The sequence below is a fragment of the Mytilus edulis genome, chromosome 5 (genome assembly GCF_963676685.1).
Source record: "Mytilus edulis chromosome 5, xbMytEdul2.2, whole genome shotgun sequence".
In the NCBI taxonomy this organism is placed as follows: Eukaryota; Metazoa; Mollusca; class Bivalvia; order Mytilida; family Mytilidae; genus Mytilus; species Mytilus edulis.
In genome coordinates this window covers 36,545,394-36,558,814 of record NC_092348.1, presented here as the reverse complement: position 1 = coordinate 36,558,814, position 13,421 = coordinate 36,545,394, and the positions used below count along the sequence as shown (strand labels likewise).

Genomic DNA, 13,421 nt, shown 5'->3' with positions numbered 1-13,421 from the left:
CACCCCTAATGCGGACAAGCAGTTTATTATTTCTGTTATTGAATACCAAGAAAGGAAAATAAATCCCGAAATTAATTTGAAACTTTGATATATATATACTCAATAGTTTTCCATGAAAATATTCACATCCCTTAGGGATAATTAGTGTAATCCCAGTGGCATATATATTACATGCTTGTCGGAAAAGGAAATTTGGCATAAAGTACTTTCAGAACCATGTTCACATTATAATTATATACATTATAACCAACAATTGTGACGATGACGAATTTCTTCCTTTGTTCGAGAACAATCTTATTGAAATATAAATCTGTGTTTTTTTTTATGTCCATAACTTCGATAAACCAAAACAAGTTAGATGTCGACCTGTATTTAATTCAAATTGGTTCTCTTCTTCTTTTGGTATACAATTATAGTCCATCGACATCCGATGATAGCATACGTATAGACTAATCTATTTACAAAACTTTTACCCCGAATTAAAGAAAATGTATGTTTCTTTCATAAGTTCAATGTATACATGTATATATTCTAAATTGCGACTATCTATAGTTCCATAACTTTCTATCCGGGCGTATAAACGAGTGATCACTTCCTATCCATACGTATAAACGAGTGGTCGACAAGTGCGTACATTTTTGTTAAATCAATATTTCTTGTATGTTTCAAACTGTCCTTCACTATTTACAACGAGTATAATTATACTTACATTTCCCCAAATTTACCCTTGGAAAAAATGTGTAAATAGATCTTTATTTTACCAAATATTTTTGGGGAACTACACTACCAATAATTTACCCACACTTTTTTGGTACATTTCTACCCTCGTGCATATCAGTACTGTTAGGAAAGACTGAAAACTTATAATGTTATACTTTCAATGAAATCAGTACTGATTTTGTCAGTACTGTTTCAGTACTGATTTTGACAGTACTGTTTTAGTACTGATTTTGACAGTACTGTTTCAGTACTGATTTTGACAGTACTGTTTAAGTACTGATTTTGGCAGTCCTGGTTCAGTACTGATTTTGTCAGTACTGTTTCATTACTGATTTTGACAGCACTGTTTTAGTACTGATTTTGACAGTATTTTTTTAGTACTGATTTTGACAGTACTGTTTCAGTACTGATTTTGACAGTACTGTTTTAGTACTGATTTTGACAGTACTGTTTCAGTACTGATTTTGTCAGTACTGTTTCAGTACTGATGTGGACAGTACTGTTTCAGTACTGATTTCGTCAGTAATGATTCAGTACTGATTTCGTAAGTAGTGTTTCGTTACAGATTTCTTCAGTACTGTTTCATTATGCCACTTTTTAAATCAGACTGTATCTGTATAGTGATGCCTAGTTGTTTTGTATGTTTGGGTGGGTTAATTGTTCTCTTTGACACTAACCCCATTTCCATTCATTTTCTATATCGTAACATGTTAATGTTTTCGTTATGTTTTTTTTTATTTCTCTGATTTTTGTTGTCCTGAAGTGGTTTTGCTTTAGATCCAGCTCTTCGACAGTTACTTTAGCCTTTTTTTTTTTAAATATTCTGGCTTTATGTCATATTTATTGTCAGAATTGCATCTTGTGTGGTCTATAAGGTTTATGTTTTTAATACTTATGAGTCAAATCAGAACATATTGAACATTGGAACTCGGTATATTACTTTTGAGAAGATGGGTGGATGGATTGATGTTATGTGATCCAGTGGCAAGTTAAGTGCAGGAAGAGGACATGATACTCAGATATAAATACAATGTAATTAACATACTTTGTACAGAACTAGACCAATAATGCACTGAGCTCCTTTTTAACATGCTAGTTCACCACAAGGAGAGAATCTGCTATAAGACATGTCCCCCTACATGAACAGGTACCTTCAGACTGAACAGTGTATGTTTTTCTCCTTTTACTGTGAGCTGAGCGAATATTCAGAATACGACCACTTTTTTAGTCTAATTTCTCATAAATAAATTTCCAATCATATGCTCATTGTAAGATTTTTAATGGTTAAATACATTTATTGGCAGATTTCTTTTTTTTTTGTATACATTAATCATGCTGCAATTTGATTCAATTGTAATGAGTGTATTGTGAATAGTAACTTAAATACATATATGCATAACTCTTGTACTCTTTCCTATAAAACTGCAGAGCGTATTTTACGAAAAGAATATATCAAATTTGGTGTTACCATATTTAGGCATCCCGTTAACGGGGAGTTGAAAGGGTGAGAACTACATTACTCAGTATAGCATGTTCACATGAGGACTGATGACTTTTAGAAACTCTTGGTTTGTAGTTCCTCAGAAATCTCTGATGGATTTGAATCTTACAGACATACAAACAGAGGTACATTTTGTAAAATAAGTATAAAAATTTAAAGAAAGATTTCCAACAGACTGATTAATGTCTGACGGAGGTCATTTGGTACATAATTAACCTTTTTGATTTTTAAACGGTTTTCTTTTCAAAATTGATCTTTATTGACTGAATAAAAACAAGCTGAAGAACTCAAATTTTTAGTTCTATCTTCTTATCAACTGCAATAACTTCCATTGCAAATACAATAAACAGTAATCTTAAGAATGAACAGCATTAAAAAGTAAAAAAATGTGTTTTTCTCTCTCTCAATTTAATGTTTTTTAAAATAACTGTTTCATAATTCTGCTTCAATGTTATTTTCCACTGCTCTTTCTATGCATGTGATATATATCTTTGCCAACTTGTTTCTGGAAAGGAAAAAGTGGATTATAACATTTATCATTTTGTTAAAGTCCAATAATAAGATTAAACATAGGTCAACCATGACATAATGTGAATTAGTGTACATGCATTGCTAAAGGTGGTATAACGTTAATTATACAAGGTTTATATTATACAGGGAGAAAAATGAAAGAAAAAAATGGAACAATGTTTGATTTACCTACTTGAAAACTGGCCTTGAAGTCATTAAACTTTCGAGTCAGTTATTTACTCAAACTCCAAAATCAACAAATCAACCAATCAAAATGCTGGATTTCAATTTTCGACCACGATTTTTTTCTCCGGGCACTGAGAAATTTTTTTATGACTTCAAGGCCTGATCTTATCCTATTTGGAGAAGAATTTTAGCGTCCCAAGTCTGGGTTCATGGCAAATCTCCATGTTTTCAATACGGGCTGCACTTTTAACATTTTTAATTTGTTTTGTTATAAATTAGGTCGTTAATTTTTCTAAATTAAATTGTTTCATATATTGTTTATGTCATGGTCTTTTGTAGCCGACAATACGGTATGGGTTTTCTCATTGTTGAAGTCTGCACAGTTGTATATTATTGTTCACATTCACATCGTCTCAAATTTGGTGGATAGTTGTCTCAGTGACAATCCTACAACTTTTTTTATTATTTTATACACTATGCAATAGTTTAAAAAAATAATAAAAGTATTCTTTTTGTGAATTTTTTCATTATTAGTACCAGTGGAAATTCTCATTAATGATTATAATATATTACTATTTTTTAAATCTGTTATTCGGTTACAGAGAAGGAGATGTTTGTTTATATTTCCTTTAGGTTTCTAAGTTCAACTATGTCCTGCTGTAACACTCTGACATCTTTGGATCGGCACCAAAACACATATGTATTAATATAATCTGATTATTCGAGCACAATATCAATGCAATCTGTGAAACAGTTAAATGAGAAGTTGTGTGTACGAATATGTACTTCCCGTAGACTTTTTTGTTAACTTTAATAATATCTTTCAATTGTTGAAGAATTGTATTTCTACTCTTTATTCTTTTGAATTTGCTCGTTGTTGGTTTGTTGTCTTATGAACACACTACAACATTTCATGATATTGAAATAAAATTATAGGAATAATTGCAAATACTTACTTTAAAAAAATCATAATTGAGTGTAAAACTATATATATATATATATACCTACCTTTCAAATTATGTCAATGTTCTACTGTCACCTTTCATACCAGTTCTATCTCTATCTCATATTTTATCTGTTCATGACAACTTTTTAGTCGTTGATCTAAAACTTTATTTTCCTCAAAGACTTAGTCTTTGTGTTCTGGTGGGATCCATTTTTAGATACCTATAACAATAGATCATACTGCATCAAATACTTTGCATGCATTTATAAAAAAGTTGTTTTCCCAACATGCATGTTATGGTATTAATTATGGACGTAACACTTTGTAAATTGTCCTTTGAAAAAATACATCATGAGATAAAGATTTAATCGATGATTTACAAAATTCTGTAAAGTGGTTCAGGAGTAATTGATGACACTTACGTGGGACATACATGTAAGGACAAGATTTGTTCCATATGTGAACACATTCTCACTAAGAAAATGTCACCAGAAGTGCAAGTCTGTCATCACAACGGATAATGTTTATGTGATACAGTAAAAACAGTAAAAACATTGGTAGTAAAATTGTGCGGGATGTTTAATTTTCAACAAATGTAAGATTGGTCACCTTTAATCGGATGCCTCATATAGCATGTATAGAAAGAGAGTGCCATGATCTCTGCAGGTTAATAACTATTGCAACAACTCTTTTAGAGGCCATGGGTGGCCTTTTGTCTGAATATGCAGGAGGGCAAATTCCTGTCCACCTTCAATATGCTTTCGTTGTCCAGTGGCAGTCCAAGTTTCATTGACCTTCTTTCACCCCAGATGACATCTTTTACAGGACTTACCTATTGTACTTATTTAACAATTGTTTTGAACATGCATGTAATATTTGCCACTGGACATTAAGCAAATTTTTAACACATGTACTCCAATATGTTATTATTTTGAGGAATCTCAGTAGGATCATTTTAAACTATTGGGATTATCCTCTTGAAATATAAATATTATTCATACAAAGTATTGCTCAATAATTATGTGTCGGATTACTAATATTCGTGTGTCGGTCCAATGGGTCGTCGGACTAATAGGGCATCAGGCTATTGGGGTGTCGGACCAATATGATGTCCGAACAGAAAGATTTAAAAGGCAAAAAAAAAAAAAAAAATGTGCAACTTATAAAAGGGTCTGGTCTGGAAGTGGTTTCTTCATTTCTGTATTCTGTAATATTCTATACCATTTTTCACTTTTTATTATTAATTTTGCCTGTTATTCTCTTTTCTTCATATTCAAGCACCACACTATTATCGATTCTTCATTGCTTTTGTCTACTTTATAACAAAAATGGGAATAATATGAAAGCCAGCCAAATAGGACATTGGAAAATTGTCTGTTTTCTGTTTCTTGGTTTATTCTTGCTTGTCGTTGGAGGCAAACTTCTGTCTCTTTAGTTTGTGTGTATTATTATAAATTAAACGAATGTAACACAAATTTGCCATCTTAAAACAAATATGTTGAACATTGCGTCTGTTATTTAATCTCTTTTTAACAGAAGGAAAAAACTAAGATTAAATATAATCAACAGAAGTATAAAAAACTATGAACTAAGTCTTTGAAGTTAGATGCATGATTTTTGTCGAGCCTGCAACTTTTGTTGCAGAAAGCTCGACATAGGGATAGTTATCCGGCGGCGGCGGTGTTAGCTCACTTCTTAAAAGCTTTATATTTTGGAAGTTAGAAGACCTGGATGCTTCATACTTTGTATATAGATGCCTCATGTTACGAACTTTCTGTCAGTCACATGTCCAATGTCCTTGACCTCATTTTCATGGTTCAGTGACTACTTGAAAAAAAGTTAAGATTTTTTGTAATGTTAAATTCTCTCTTATTATAAGTAATTGGATAACTATATTCGGTATGTGCGTACCTTGCAAGGTCCTCATGCCTGTCAGACAGTTTTCACTTGACCTCGACCTCATTTCATGGATCAGTGAACAAGGTTAAGTTTTCGTGGTCAAGTCCATATCTCAGATACCATAAGCATTAGGTCTAGTATATTCGATGTATGGAAGGACTGTAAGGTGTACATGTCCAACTGGCAGGTGTCATCTGACCTTGACCTCATTTTCATGGTTAGGTGGTTATAGTTAAGTTTTTGTGTTTTGGTCTGTTTTTCTTATTCTATATGCAATATGTCTACTATAATTGGTGTATGGAATGATTGTAAGGTGTACATGTCTAGCTGACAGGTGTCATCTGACCTTGACCTCATTTTCATGGTTCAGTGGTCAAAGTTAAGTTTTTTAGTTATGGTCTATTTTTCTAATACTTTATGCATTAGGTCAACTATATTTGGTGTATGGAAATATTTTATGATCTATATGTCGGTTACGCAGGTTTTATTTGACCTTGACCTCATTTTCAAGGTCCATTGCTAAGTTTTAAGTGTTTGTGTTTTGGTCTGTTTTTCTTTATTTATAAGCAATAAGTCAACTATATTTGTAATATTGAAGAATTGTTAGCTGTACATGTCTGCCTGGCATGGTTTATCTGACCTTGACCTCATTTCCATGGTTCATTGATCAATGTTTTAATTTTCTTGGTTAATGTTGAGTTTATGTGACAGTTGTAATAAAGCTTTATATTTAGGTCTATCAAGATAGTATCAAGGATTAGTAAAGAGGGCGAGACATGTCAGTGTGTGCACTCTTGTTGTTATTTAAGAGATAACTGTATTGTATTTGAAGCTTTAAGGACGTCCATCGGTAGTTTTACTGTCGCAAATTTAGTTTACCTGGCGACGCGGAGCGGAGACAGGTAAACGGGTATTTGCGACAGTAAAACTACCGATGGACGTCCGCAAAGCTTCAAATACAATACAGTTATCTCTATTCTAATGCAAAACAAGTTTATAATTAAATTTCAATCATTATTTGAGTGTAAAATGTTCATTAAAGAAAATTCCGCGAAAAGATGTTATGTTCTTTGGTCCCTACACTAGGTGACGTCATAGGTATGCTTCCGGCGTCAAACATAAACACCGGCCGTTTTCTGGCTTCTGTGCCGCTTCAGAATGTAATAAAATTTGATAAAAAGAAGATTTTTAGGCGCAACAAGTGAGTTTTTTGTTTATTATTGTAAAATTAACATGTCAATATATTCCGAAATTCAAAATGTCGGCTTCCTTAGTTACAGACAAGGAGATAGAGAATTTTACGCTTGCTGTTATCCAATCAGAACAATTGTTACAAAATAATTGCATTAGAATAGTTGTTAGTGGCTTTGAACTAGCTGTCAGTAACTGCAAGTACTCTCAGATCTGTATTTAGTGACTTTTTTTGTTGGGTAACGGTAACGTCCATTATGTTTTTGTTACTGAGATGTATTTCTATTTGCATTCATGTTATTTAAACTTAAATTAGCCTTTTTCAGCTGAATTCTATAGTTTGTTGTTATGTAGTACTGTTACAACTCTGTTCCAGGTTTAGGGGGGAAGACCCTAGCATGTTTAACCTCACCACATTCTGTATATATGTTCCTGTCCGAAGTCAGGAGCCTGTAATTCAGTGGTTGTTGTTTGTTGGTGTGTTACATATTCATTGTTCGTTCATTTTTGTACATAAATAAGAACGTTAGTTTTCTTGTTTAAATTCGTTGACATTTGTCATTTTGGTGCCTTTTTTAGCTGACTATGCGATATGGCTTTGCTCATTGTTGATGGCCGTATGGTGACCTATATTTGTTAATGTCTGGTCATCTGATCTGTTGTGGAGAGTTGTGATTATTCCACTCATTTTGGGTGCCATGATTGGCAAATAAAATATATGTTGTTGCTGTTGTTGTTGTGTCGTTGGCAATAATACGGCATCTTTTTTTATAAACAAATATATATATACATGTAAATCGAATGTTCTGTTTTCCCTTATGAACCACATTTGAACTATAAATTCTTGAAGGGAAAGACATTGTTTTTGTATAAATTTCAACAGAATACAGAATGTTGTGTCAACAAAATACAGAATCAACATTCTGTATTCTGTTGACACAGTATACAGAATGTTGATTCCGACAAAATATATGATCTGACAGGATGCTCACGGAATAAAACTTGTGATGGAAGAAAACATACATTTGTAAAACATACATGAACAATATAGCAATCCGTAGATGATTCGAAAAGGATCCGCCATCTCTGAATTGTCGTAACAATCGTCTTTTTCTGTAACTTTACGACTTTCTGCAAGTGGCTGGTAAACCGATATTTTCTCTGCTGTATTTCTGTATCCTATCCTTCCCGGCTGATCTGCTGTTGTCTCAAATTTTTTTCAAGGTTTTTTTAAATATTTTTTTAGCATGCTATGCGATTCGGGCAATGCGATATATGGGTTTGCTCATTGGGCATTTGATGTGGTAAAATCATCCATCAGTCTTCTTATTTTTATATTGTAAAGAAAGATGTCTGTGAAATATTTAAATTTCTATTTTATTTTGGTACTGGCTATGGTTACATTGAAATGTAACAGTCATAAAAAAGTTATTGTTACAATGAAGTTTAGGCTATATCGCCGGAATGCAGGCCTAGGGTTGACTAAGGAACTGCATGAATACTTACGAGTGTAACAATGATATTTATGTCTACGGTTACATTGTGTTATTGTTACGTAAATGCACTCAAATGAAAAATTATTTTTTACAATATTTTATACATTTTTTTAATTTTAATTTGATTGTCAGTGTACACACAACCAGTATGTTGTTTCAGTCCGATGCATTTTTGGCCCGGTGTAACCACTCTCAGTGGTGGATCCAGAAATTTACATAAGTGGGGGCCCACTGACTGACCTAAGAGGGGGCCGGCTCCAGTCACGCTTCAATGATTCCCCTATATAAGCATCCAAATTTTTTCCCAAAAAGGGGGGGGCGGGTCCCCTGCCTCCCCTAAATCCACCTCTGACTCTAGGCAGCCCTCACAAACGAGTAATTGGGGTGGATGGGTTGGGTGGCTCAGTGTTGTATTAATATATAAGAAGATGTGGTATAACTGCCAATGAGAAAAGTCTCCTGTTCATATAAGTCGTAATTTGTAGAAGTAAACCATTATAGGTCAAAGTACGGTCTTCAACACCGTGCCTGCATGGGCTCTCACCGAACAGCAAGCTATAAAGGGCCCCAAAAGTGACTAGCGTAAAACCATTCAAACTGGAAAACCAATGGTCTATAGATATAGGAAAATGTGGTATGAGTGCCAATGAGACAACTTTCCATCCAAGTGACAATTTATAAAAGTAAACAGTTATGGTCAAGGTACGGCAATTCAACACGGAGCCTTGGCTCACACCTAACAGCAAGCTGTAAAGAGCTCCAAAAATTATTAGTGCCACGGTAAACTATTCAAACGGCAAAACCAACGGTCTAATCTATACAAAAACGAGAAACGAGAAACACTTATAAACCACATAAACAGACGACAACCATTGAAGGCTCTCAATAAAATTTACTAGTGTAAAACCATTCAAGCGGGAAAACCAACTACTGAATACCAAACTCCTGACTTAGGACAATAACTTTTTTTGTATTGTTACAATCTCAAAAACGTGTCCGATAATTTAAGAATGTGTCCGGTTTAAAACGCCAGAATATTTCAAAACTCATATACCCCCAATGATACTCTGTAAAGTAAAAACGCAATTCAATATTAATGGTGTGGGATACGATAGAACCCGTATTGTTCGGTTGGATTATAAATGATTAGAAAAAAAAGTCGAAGCAGGTGCCAAAAAAATCTGGAGGAAAGGTTTAGTAATCCGTACAGACAAATGTCCAAGGTATGCTACACTGTGCACTCTTTCTTCTGCTTGCAGACACAGACTATAGGTCTGGTTTAAAAAAAAAATTGCACAATAAAAAGTTATTTTTATTTGAAGCGCTTTAATTTATGATTTTCTATATCAATATGATTATTATTATAATAAAGTTCAGACAGAGGTACTTCACAATTTAGAAAACTAATACATCATGCACATTTTATATTGTATTTTTTTCCCCGGTGCTTGACCATGTTTACTGTATGTCATTGATAAGCATTAGTTTGTTCAGCATAGGTAATTCATAACAAGCATAACTGCAGGCTAAGTTTACAACACATAATTAACTATTGATTACTTAATGTCCAGTGGCAAATATGTCATGCGTATTTAGAAAAAAACCCATTAACATTTCATTTAATACGTTTTGTAAAGTTTAAATCATCGTTTAATAGTAAGTAAATTCTATTGTTTTAAATATTATCCGGTGATGCCTAAATGTCTTTTTACAAAATGTACGTCTATGAGGGTACTGCTCGACCGGCTTCCCGCAGAAGTGGTTTCGCCAATGCAATTTGACATGTTTATCAAATCATTGACGTCACATTGACGCGTTTTGGAGGAATCGGACACGTTTCTGTGTGCTACCATAGATAGATGTATAACATCTCTGGTGCTACATATATGACTATGTACGATAAATTTTCAATTTAATTGAATTTCCACTTCAATCTATTAAACATTAATGTACTTTTGTATAAAGTAGTTAGTATATATTTAAATGTCTTTTGTCGTTGTTTCACGGATCTTATTATAAAGAGCACATAAATAAACCGATGGTTAAAGCTACACGTGTATGAAATACTTGCCACTGGCAAACACCAATACTTTGATGATGATGAATTAAATTATCATATTTTCCTTTTTTTTTTATTTAGAAACAAATTTCAACTTTGATTGATTATAATATATACATGGACTTCTGGTAGTATATAAAGTAATAAGTAAATTTTGATGTCAGACCATTCCCTTCCATAATTGTGCATTCTTTTTATTTTTACATAACACAGAAATAAGGAAACTTTTAACATAAGAAAATTTATAGTAGCCTTTATAAATTCATTACATTTTCTTTCCTCAGAATGATAAACAGCAATGGAGACAGGAGCAGACATGGGAATGTTCAATGTGAAAATTGAAGACCTATAAACAAAATGATGTATCAATATGGCACTCATCAGAAAAAAAACCCAACATTTAATCATGAACCATTGAATCCTGAGTTTCGTACAAGTACCAAAACATTAAAGGTGGATGCTTAAAATGAGCTCATATTAGAACTAAAGTGTCCTCTTGAATTACCACTGTACATGTAAAAAGACACATCATATCCGGGACTGAATTGAGGAAAAGAGCCAGGAAACTGACATTCAACAAAGCATTCCAAAGAAAAGATGGCATAGGGGGAGAGCAATGAAACATGATACATGCAAAATTAATTGTTTCTTTGATTGTTTTATTTATGAGCTTTAAAGGGTCATAAAATAACCAAGGGGCATGAAAATGACAGAGATTTTTGCCATAAACTTCACATGTTGGTATGACATTGAATGTTTTATTATATATAAAATATGGTTATGATAAATAAAAGAAATTCCAGTTATGATTAAAAATAAGGTAATCGAGACATTGTTTTGTGTTGATTATAATGCATTGCCTAACATAGTAACATATGACTGCATTAATTACAACATATTTTAAGCAATAGCAAAATACCAAAAAATGAACAGTATTGAAGATTCTAATCTTGTTTGATATATATATAAATTATGCGCTATTATACACATTGATACTGTAAAATATCAGCCTCGAACCACAGTGTGAATCTCCCTGATGTCGAGTGCGTATTATTTTTATAAACACTGAAAGACAGTCACAATCAAAATCAAGAAGTAAGCAAAGAATCACAAAACGAAAGGGCATTTACAACAACACTTTGAAAAATACATATATAAAAACAACACGAACTCCATTAAAAACCGGGAGTGAATTCAGGTGCTCCTAATGGGTAAAATCCGATAAACTGCTTATCTTGCTTCATTTCTGTTGTTTTCTCCTTCGCTTCAATAGTTTTTCGATAGACGAGAGTAAGCTTGATAATTTTCCTTGGTCATGTTCACGTCGCTAAAAAAAATCTGCGCAGCAGGGTGATATGGTCAAAGAGAAAAACGTAACCAGCTAAAAAAGGATAATAATAATATTGTCACAGAATTATCAAACCTATATTTGGATACCAATTGTACTGAGATGCACATTGTAAAAACTTCTGTAATGATTAACACTTAATCAGAGATATCTACAAAAGATACAAAATATGCCACAATTATTATATAGCATACTATACTTACCTAGTTTAAAAGTTTTCAGTTCCAAATATTTTTTGAAACAATACACCTTCAAGTTAAAAAGATTAACAACACCAAATCTACTGTACTGAAAATAACAATACCGAAATAGTACTGACAAAATCAGTACTGAAACAGCACTGACAAAATCAGTACTGAAATAGTACTGAAAAAAATCAGTACTGAAACAGTACTGACAAAATCAGTACTGAAACAGTACTGAAAAAATCAGTACTGAAATAGTACTGACAAAATCAGTACTGAAACAGTACTGTTAAAATCAGTACTGAAACAGTACTGACAAAATCAGTACTGAAACAGTACTGACAAAATCAGTACTGAAACAGTACTGACAAAATCAGTACTAAAAACAGTACTGACAAAATCAGTACTGAAATAGTACTGACAAAATCAGTACTGATTTCATCGAAAGTATAACATTATAAGTTTCCAGTCTTTCCTAACAGTACTGATATGTACGAGGGTAGAAATGTACCAAAAAAGTGTGGGTAAATTATTGGTAGTGTACTTAGATTTTTATAAATAATATTCTTTACATCAGACAAGCGTATGAGTTTAGTATAATGACTAGTATATCACTATCGGACACGAAAGACAGAAATGTATATAATATACACCTGATAGTTCAAAATGGAAAGTTACAAGTTATCGGTCGTGTACACGGACCAATACCATCAGAACTGAAACGATGCATGAACTTGCAAGTCCGACAGGAAATCACTTGAATACCTGAACGTGTCGCCTCACAATACCTTTGGAAGTAATACCTTTAGCCATGCTGGTGATCAGATAAGGGAAGGTTCGAATTTATTTGAATAAGTTTATCACATAAATTAAAAGAATTATGAACAAATTAGATTTTCGAAAATAATTTTCACGGAACACTTATCTATGATCATTTATGACTTTGACCTTTGACTTTTTAACTAATTCCCATATAAACAGTTGAAAACCGACAGACCATGGTTATCTAAAAAAAATAACATTTTCCGGATCAAGTTAGTTAGTCGGATAAAACAACCGTACGATTAACAAGATATCGACATGCAATTACGACTACATTAGGTTACTATCGTTTTGGTCCTTTGGTTCATAGACATATCGTGGTTTTCTAATCGGAGAAGATGGCAAAATGACGGCACGCATTGAATTGATACTCTTAGTTTAAAATCGATCGTTTTCTCTTATCTAGCAAAATAAAACTTTAATATCTATGAATTTGAGCATTTTATACAGAATGGACATAATATCAATTTTTTATTTTTTTGCGGAGTTTCCCTAAGCGTAAACTTAAACGTATCCTTTGTTTACAACTTATGTACCAATGAACATTCATCTATTTGT

At 32.9% G+C, this 13,421-nt stretch overlaps 1 long non-coding RNA gene across 1 annotated transcript; it reads right to left on the bottom strand.

Moving 5' to 3' along the window:
• Window positions 1–2,117: 2,117 nt before the first annotated feature.
• LOC139523575 (uncharacterized) lies at window positions 2,118–8,164 on the bottom strand. Its single transcript, XR_011664646.1, has 3 exons — window positions 7,992–8,164; window positions 3,926–4,084; window positions 2,118–2,726 (listed from the first exon to the last, which is right to left on the bottom strand). It is a non-coding gene; the product is annotated as an uncharacterized lncRNA (long non-coding RNA).
• Between the last annotated feature and the right edge of the window lie 5,257 nt (window positions 8,165–13,421).